The sequence below is a fragment of the Gymnoscopelus microlampas genome (assembly GCF_963454915.1).
Source record: "Gymnoscopelus microlampas genome assembly, chromosome: 10".
Classification (NCBI taxonomy): domain Eukaryota; kingdom Metazoa; phylum Chordata; class Actinopteri; order Myctophiformes; family Myctophidae; genus Gymnoscopelus; species Gymnoscopelus microlampas.
In genome coordinates this window covers 6634517-6644516 of record NC_139947.1, presented here as the reverse complement: position 1 = coordinate 6644516, position 10000 = coordinate 6634517, and positions in this window count along the sequence as shown.

Below are 10000 nucleotides of genomic sequence, written 5' to 3'. Positions count from 1 at the left end.
GAGTGGAATGTGGAACGGATCCCGACGGGCCTCATTGTACCATAATTAAAAACGATTTCCCTCCGCGACTCCCCGTAGAGTTTGGACCGGGGGGAGTCAGATGTTTTTATTGTACCATAATAACATAATTATTATAACTCTAGAGGCATGTGGTTCTCAACTGATATTTAAAGGATCGGGACCAGAAAACTCTCTCCTCCTCCCCTGGGCTGTGAACCAATGTGGGTCGATAAATAATGTCAGTAAAACATGAAGATGATGGTTATATTTACAAAAAAACACTGTTCTGAAATCCGTATCAAATCGCCGGGGACGTCACTTGACTGTCCTCCCCGGCGTCACGACGCGGCATCACTTTGGGGACCCCGACCCGCCAGTTGAGAACCACCACGCCTCCGACTTGAAATCTTGTGTCTTAGTTGAGAAAATGGGATTAGTTCGTTCTGATGTTTTCATGAAGCAAGTGGTGAGGCTACGTTAAGGTGTTGTGAGGCATCGTAAGCTATGTAAGTATGAATGCATTGTGATGTTGTGATGACGTAATACACTGTGTCAAAGTCCTTCTTCAGGACAACGGAGCACTCTTAGAAGCTAAAGGTCTTATTCGTCCCGATCCAAAGGGTCCACACTAGAGAAAAACGTTCCCTGATGAACCTGATAGCAGGGGTTGGAAACATTCGTGAAAGAGTCTTTGCTAAAGGAACCCTTCACATGGTTTCTAAGCGAGTGTATTAACAATAATAGTTCACGTCGGTGGCCTTTTTAAAAGACAAAGAGAAGTTAATTGTCTGAAATATAGAAAAAAAATGATTTAACCATTTAAACCCTATGTAATTAGTTGACTGGAGTCCTCCAGGGCTCTGTACTGGGGATATCGTCGTTGAAGTTCACCCAAAACATGACTCTTTTTTTTTTTTCCCCATCACCCCATGAAGCCATGAATGTACAGATTTTCTTTGTCACATTCCTGATGCAATATTCAAATATTGAATTAAACGAAGTAAGTAGGAGGCCAATCTTAACAAGCAAAATTATATTTAAAACGATCACGTTTAAGCTGGACAGTAGTAGTCCTCCCAGTGATTACACTGACAGTCGTTTTGGAGTTTATGAATTTAGTTTGATATAGTTTTGCCTTGGCTTCCTATTGATTGAATTAATTAGATATTGGATTATTAGATCAGGAATGTGAAGGAAAAAAACACAAATCTCCCCGAATTCAAGGCTTCACAGGGTGAGTAATAGAATTACTCCTGAATAGGGACGCCAGGGTTCAAGTGGTTAAAAGATGAAAAGTAAAAGATTGCGATGCCTCATAACACTGTCAGTCTGAATGGAAGAGCACCAGAACTGAACTTTTTACCAGGACGTCATCAGGGTCCATGTTTTTGATACCATTTGCCATTGCCTTGTTTTTTTTTGTTTTTTTTATTATCTTCTTTTTTTTTTCTTTTTTTTGCTGAGTTACAATGTAATGATGATGATGATTGATTCTTCATGTAATAGCCTGTGTCTGTTTTTTATACCATTGCCATTGCATTCAGCTGAGTTTGTATATTTGTGTGATTTCACTAAAGTGTAACAGAAAAGTTGGCGTGACACAGTGTGCTTTTCATTGTGTGTGTGTGTGTGTGTGTGTGTGTGTGTGTGTGTGTGTGTGTGTGTGTGTGTGTGTGTGTGTGTGTGTGTGTGTGTGTGTGTGTGTGTGTGTATATTTTGATCTGAAATAAACTTAAGATAAAATGTGACACAGAGCCCTGCACTTTACCGGGGATCTCACATACTGTACAATAGAACTCAAACATTTTACAGTTGGAGCGCAAATACTTTATATCAGAGCCCAAATACTTTATATCAGAGCTTCATTACCTACAGGAGAACTCAAATACTCCTACCAGGGATCTCAAGCACTTTACAATAGAGTTAAAACACTTTGCCGGAGAGCTAAAACACTGCGTTCTATCATAGTTTGTGTATTACCTATTTATCTATTTTGAGCAGTGACTTCCGTTAATACGGCACTCGGGGATCAGTTAGGAGTTCAGATTCTTGCTCAGGGACAACTTCAGACTGGAAGCCCTCATCTGATTTCCTATGCAGCTTTATAGGCTCTATTCACAGCAGCCATATTATGAAGACATTCACAGGTGTTACCAATGGTGCTAATGAAGGCTCTTTTCCATTCTGGTCAAACAGAGTCAGGGTGCTGATGTTGTGCATGTTGGCTCACTGGAAACACTCTGTTACACCAGTGGGTCTACAGTTGGGGTCCAGGGACCCTCATGGGCTTCCAAATGGCCCCTTACAGGTGTGTAACTCTGAGAGTGTACAAATGGAACCAAATGGATCCATTTGTACACTCTCAGAGTTATGGGGTGGTCGTGGAAACCACTGTGCTACACTAAATGGAACAGAGCCTTCATTAGTATCATTGGTAACACCTGTGAAGGAAGTGATAATATGGCTGCTGTGCACTGTGCAGAAAAATTGGAAATACTCAAGTAAAGTACAAATACCTCAAAATGTTACTTAAGTACAGTACTTAAGTAAATGTACTTTGTTACTTTCCACCACTGAAGGTACGTGAGCATAGCAGCAGATGTATACCGTGCATGATATACTTATGGACGTTATAGAGGAATGTGATTTGATTCAAATCTGATTTGCAAAAATCAATTTCCATGTGTATTTTCTTTGCTGTTCAGACTGCATAAAAACAATGCGACACCAAATGGACATACAGTAGGCCACAACTGAGATTTGGGATGGATTTGGGCTTCCAGTGATCCAGTAGAGCAGTGGTTTTCAACCCTTTTCATATCGAAGGTCCATTATTTAATTGGCATTTGAGCCACGGAACCACCGTTTGATGAGATTTAGACTCAGAGACCCAAGACTTAGAATATTTTGTTATCGTTGGATAAGATTTTGTCCACAATAGGCTCTATGCACAGCAGCCATAGTGTAAGACATTCACAGGTGTTACCAATGATACTAATGAAGGCTCTGTTCCATTCTGGTCAGATGGAGTCAGGGTGCTGATGTTGTGCATGTTGGCTCACTGGAAACACTCCCAAATTGCCCTTTACGGGTGTGTAACTCTGAGAGTGTACAAATGGAACCAAATGGACCCGTATGGGGGTCGTGGAAAACTGAAATTCAAAAATCTGAGTACTACTGTGCTACACTAAATGGAACAGAGCCTTCATTAGTATCACTGGTAACACCTGTGAAGGAAGCGATGATATGGCTGCTGTGCATAGAGCCTATTCCATGCTGTATTGATGGTGGTACCATAGAGATAACAGGCAGACGTTGATCAAAATAACAATTCTTTAATTAATTAATGCAGATGTTTAACAATAATTTAACTCTTGAGAGTTAAAGATCTACTGTATAAGGGTCCATTTGGTTACCAACTCTTCGTCATTTAGCTGGGGACCACCTGGAACCTAGCCTGGTAAACCCTCCCTCCGTTTACCAGGCTACCTGGAACCCCCTCAAGGACCACTGGTGGTCCCCGGACCACTGGTTGAGAACCACTGCAGTAGATGATTATCAATAACGCAACGAAGATCATTCACACTCTCTCCTCCGTAATGATTGTGTCACCTAACATGACCCTGGCTTTGATTGATTGATTGAATACCTTATTATAGTCAGAAATGTGAACAGCATGAGGTGCAGTCAGACATTAAAGCTAAAAGGATGACACACAAAAATGTCCTGGGGACTTGTTTCCATTGTGGTCCTACAGTATGTATTCAATTCATCAACATAGCAAAAAAAATAACACAATAATACATGTCATCAACAAATACAAAACACTGCACAAAGAAGAAAAAAGGACAAAGGCGGCAGTGAATGACAGGAACTTTACCTCCCCTTTTGGTCACCCGATTGATGTTTTTTAGCGGTGCCAGCCGCTCTACATTTGACCGTGTCTGTCCGTCCGTCCGTCCGTCCGTCCGTATGTACTGTATGTTTGAGCACGGGGCTTTAAACAGCTATAACTCCAGTTTGCAGCATGCCACCAAGTCCAAATTTGGTATGTGGAATTAGACCACCAATAGGGACGAGCATTAATTGCTGAAGCCCCGCCCCCTCTGTCTTCCCATTGGCTGGCCTTTAAACAGCCATAACTGAAGTTCGCAGCATGCTACGGAGTACAGATTTTGTACATGGACTAAAACCACCAATAGGGACGAACTGTAATCACTTAAGCCCCGCCCCCTCTGTCTGCCCATTGGCTGGGCTTTAAACAGCCATTATTCCAGTTTGCAGCATGCTACCAAGTACAAATTTGGTAAGTGGACTCAGACCACCAATAGGGACGAACTGAAATTAGTTAAGCCCCGCCCCAAAGGCACCGCTTCCTTCACACAGGGTGTGATTTTTAAGGGCAATTTTGAAAGAAACCATTAATTCACATCTTTTAATAGAGTATTAGAATGAGAATTTACCCATTTTTGTTCTAAATTTGGGTGCTTCCAGATCATGGTCGCTCCCTCTAGTGTCGTGGCTGTGGTGTCACTCACTTAATGATCATTTCATCAAGTTGAATGAAAATGTGTTCTCAGGTCATCTTGATAACATTCGCACACAAACAGGCAGGAGTCAGGACCCATTAGATTAGGCTTGATTTATACTTTGTGTGCTGGTGTTGGTGTGTGGTAATCTACAATCTCATAAGGCATATTTTCTGCGATTTTCATTTACATTTTTTTTCACATTTTATCTTTATTTTTTAAAGTATTACAAAGTGTAATAAAAACTCAAAACATATCGATAAAAATATTCACAGTTAAAACTGGCACAGCTAGCAAAGTGGAAGATAATCCACCCAAAATACTAGATTTATGTGTGAAATAGACAAAATATGAAAACTAAGGACATATTGTCTATGATTTTAGTTACCTTTAGTCAGTTTTGGAAACACAATACAGTTTCAGGTAGTTACAGTTTTTGTAAAGCATGTAGTTATTAAAGGGATATTTCACTTTCAGAAAAACCTTTGGTGATTTTATCATCTACTCAAGCCTTTGTGAGCCCCCCAGACAGTTTTTAAGTTGCTCGATTCAGTATTTAAATATTTGATTTTCATTTTATCAGACACGCCCCCTTCCTATACAAACCTATAACTTCAAACTACATTTTAACCATTTTAGATTCATCAAAAACACCCGTCCTTGGTTTTGGTGACTCACCCTGCCTCCTAATGCGTGAGGGGGCCGTGTTTTTTTTCATTTACTTTTTTTTTCTTTTTTTTAATGAAAAAAGTAATCGAAAAAACACGGCCCCCTCACATATTAGGGGGGCGGTAGGAGACGGGTGAACCAAGGACGGGTGTTTTTGTTGAATCTAACATGTTAAAAATGGAGTTTGAAGTTACAATGGGTTTGTATAGGAAGGGGGCGTGTCTGATAAAATGAATATCTAATATCTAAATATTGAATCAAGCAACTTAAAAACTGTCTGCGGGGCTCACAAAAGCCTGAGTAGACGATACAATCACCAAAAGTGTTTTTGAAAGTGAAATATCCCTTTAACTATTCATGCTGTTGTGTCACACATAATTTAGGGCAGTGTTATGAGCTGTACTGTAGTTCCAAAATGGTTTGGTTAATCTAAACCAGGGGTTGTCAACCTTTTAGAACATTGACACCTGTATGTGTCAAGATGGTCAGGCCCCACATACCCAAATAAATGTAATAATACTCATATACCTAAATATAACATAAGTAGCCTAAAGGCATTTTTCTGCTTAAAAGACCAGTGTAAACCGAAGGAAACAGCCTGACAAATTGGATTTTCTTTCTCTAAGGCCAAATCTCGTCAGAAAAAAACATCGAGACAGTATATGAATGTCAATTGAAATGCTTCATAATGATGTTTAAATAATGAAATCTTACTTGAATCTTTTTTTCTAGTGAACTTTGTCCATACAGATTGGGAAGTGGCCTGGGTCGACAGTCTGCCGACCAGCACTGTGTAAATCAGCGTGACAGTCTGCAAATCACTGTTGTCAACTTGTTAATAACACTTGATTGGCACGTATTTGTGCTTGTTGTTAAAAGCATCATCTTATTAAAGTAGGCTATGACAGCAATTCTTCGGGTAAAAACAAAACACATTTCTCAATGAAGAAATCTATCTAAATATCTATATTTTAACCCATTAAGACCTGGAACGCATCTGTCTTTTTTTTATTTGAGCTAAAAAGCATGATGTTATCACTTTGGCTATTCAAAAATAGCAGATATACAAGCTCATAGCGCGGCACCGAGTGCCGCGCTATGAGCTTGTAGATCTGCTATTTTTGAAAAATAGTGAAAATGTGTGCAAATCTTTGAATATATATATTTTTTTTTAAAGCGAACATTTTTAACTCAAATCTTTGTTTCTGGGGGTCCCTGGAACAACATATTTTGAGATGGGGATCCGCGGCCAAATACATATAATTCTGGGGGTCCTTGACATGAAAAGTATTGAGCACCACTGATATAGAAACATCTCGCTGTGTTTTGGTGTTTCCACTGTTTGTTTTGGTAAACATCACCCATCATCACCCATACTCACAATCTTTACTTCAGTAAAAGTATCAATGCTGCAATGTAGAAATACTCTGTTACAAGTAAAAGTCGGGAATTCAACATTTACTTGAGTAAAAGTACAAAGGTATTGGTATCAAAATATACTTAAAGTAAAAGTACTTCAAATGTTTAAAATGTATACAAATCTTTTGAAAATAGCAGATCTACAAGCTCACAATGCGTCGCATTGTGACGCATCGTGAGCTTGTATAGATCTGCTATTTTCAGATGGCCGAAAAGTAAGTCAAAGTGGTTAATGTGTGTTTTGTAATAATAACCAAAATCTACAAAGTAACTAGTAACTAGAGTTTTCAAATAATTGTAGTGGAGTAAAAGTACAATATTTGCCTCTGGAGTAGGCTAGAAGTAAAAGTACTGAAAATTGGAAATACTCCAGTAAAGTAAAAATACATCAAAATTGTACTTAAGTACAGTACTTGAGTACATGCATACATGACTGCTGATAGGGAAATGATGGGTTTCTTGTTTTGATGTTCATGTAAACACAGGGCAAAGTTATTATTATATGCCTTTAAATGATGTTTTATTGTGACGGACATTAGGGACAGACGAGGAGGACTTGATGTCTTCACCACCAGCTCAGCGACACTGATGCGGTTAAGGCATTTTTAATGGTCTCATTACTGACGTGAGTCTGCACTCATCATCTGACATTTAAAACACACAGAGTCATGCTGCTTGTCATCACAGGCCAGCCGGTACGTTGCAATGCAGAGCCATTGGCTCGTTAGCTTAATGAGCTACAGGAGACCAATTAGCTTCATTTAAAGATTAGGGCTTTGATTTGATTAGTGATACAATAGGAGCTATACAGCTCTGTGCGTGTGCATGTGTGCACTTGTGCGCGAGTGCGCACGTGTGTGTGTGTGCGTGTGTGTGTGTGTGTGTGTGTGTGTGTGTGTGTGTGTGTGTGTGTGTGCGCGCGCGCGCGCGCGTGTGAGAGAGCCTGCAAAAGATACAAATTCCCTGAGTCAGACACTCACACACACGCAGCCACTCTCACAAATTAACAGTTAATCATAAAGTGAAAAGCAGTGAGTCATGAATTTCTCCTCATCAGTTTTTTCTGCTGATGTCACATTCTGTCTGAACACACACACACGCGCATGTGCGTGTGCGCGCGCACACACACACACACACACACACACACACACACAGACCACGGTTACATCTACCTTACTTGTATATAACCATATCTTTTTTATTTATGTGGGGTGGGTGCATGCATGTGCATCCCTTCCCGTACGAGAATTTGGACCAATTAGATTAGATCGTGCACACAGCTCTTTGTCAGCAGTTCCTCCCAGCATGCACTGGGGCAGAAAGCAGTCAGAGCCATGTGCACGGGTCCTCAGTGAGCTGCACACTGATCAATGGAAACATTTGAGCGGCGGTATTGATCATGTGATTAGTACCAGCTCAGTGGCCTCTGTGGTTAGAGTGTCCGCCCTGAGACTGGGAGGCTGGGATTCAATTGGGTTCTATCATGCACGGCAGCCATATTGGAAAGAAATTGGGCCTCTTCCTTTCCTTCCTTCACAGGTGTTATCAATGAAACTAAAGAAGGCTCTGCTCCATGTAGTGTCGCACGGTGTCGTTCTCAAACATTTTAATTTCAAGGACCCCCATAACTTGGTTACATTTGTACACTCTCAGAGTTACACATCCGGACGGAGCCATTTGGAACCCCCTCAAGGAACCATGAGGGTCCCTGGACCCCACTTTGAGACCCACTTGGAGTGTTTCCAGTGAGCCAACATGCACAAATAGCAGCACCCTGTTTGACCAGAATGGAACTCAGCCTTAATTAGCGTAATTGGTAACACCTGCGAAGGAAGTGGCCCAATTTCTTTAGTCTTATTTAGTCAACAAAATTAAGACTGAATTATATCAAGCTGCCTCACTTGTTCTGTGACTGAACATATTTTCAACCTGGCATCTCTATTCTCTGCATGTCACTATATAGGCAAACATTTTTGTCACTTTTTTTCCTTTAAGAGCCAGGTACAAGCCTGTGTCGCGATGCGTTCTGAGCTTGTGGGCCAGCTGTTCTTTTAAATCATTTAGAATTTGTTTTGTTATTTAATATCATTAAAGAGTCGAAGAAACGGGGAAGACCCCCAACATTCTATACTAGCCATGACTACTATCAGAATATATAGGCCTAGAGCTTTACCTTTTTAGCAAACAAAAACTATTGTTGTAACTGCAGGATATCACCTGCCCTACTTTTAAATATCTAATAGCTGTCATTTGATACAGCATAATGAGTTATTGCAGACAGAATGACCATTGTATACTGTATACTGTACACACAAACTTAAAGGACGACTTCACCCATTTTCAACCTATCTTCATATAATAGATCCTCACTAATGCTCCTGATAAAATGGTGTCATTTTTTAAACTCAGTCTGTGTCTCATAGGAGGGCTGTGGACACTTCAGAAACCTGTCTACCAGTGACATCCTCGTTAGGAAGTTTTTTTTTTCTTCAATGTTTTTTATTTTTTATTTTATTTGTATTAACGCGAGAACAATGGCTTCCATTATAGCATGCTAACTTTCCAGGAATAGAAAGCCTGCAGTTTCTATTAGCTTGGATTCCCCATTGATGATGTCACTGGTAGGCGGGTTTTTGAACTGTCCACAACCCTCCTCTGAGACACAGACTGAGTAGACAAAAATGGTGCCATATTATCATGAGCATTTGGGTGAACCAATTATATGAAGACAGGTTGAAAATGGGTGAAGTCGTCCTTTAATACTATATACACACAGCCTCATTACTGTAGTTTCACAGTCATTTGTATCAATATATCTCAACTGATATCAATAATTATATTAAACTTATGGGTAAATTGTTATGAAGATAACCAGTCAGCATCAACTCCTACAACAGTTTGACCTAATTAGTTTATTACACTCGGAGCTCGTTAGACAAAATACGAATGTGTGAGGTGAGCATTGTTTATGTATGCATTAGCTGGAATATGATTTCTCCTGGTGGTTAATTAGCTCAGGTTTACATTAACGAGGTTTAATTGAAATGCTCTTGATCAGCATCTCGTTACTATGTTAATTAACAACGGGAGGTGACCTGCTTTGGTCGAGTGTCTTTGAAAATTACGCTATTTATGAAACTTCAAGAATTGAGAATAAAGATGAAATAAAAACACTGCAATTAATTATCATTCAGTCTTCTGTGTAAACAGGGAATAGGGCCTGCCAATTAGAGCACATCACATGTATTCTGTACCAGGGGTCTTCAAAGTTTTTCAGGCCAAGGACCCCTTAGCTGAGAGAGCGATGAAGCAAGGACCATATACTATAAAGAAAAACATCACGTGGATGCAACTGGGACATATCATCAGTGTTGTAGCCTGGG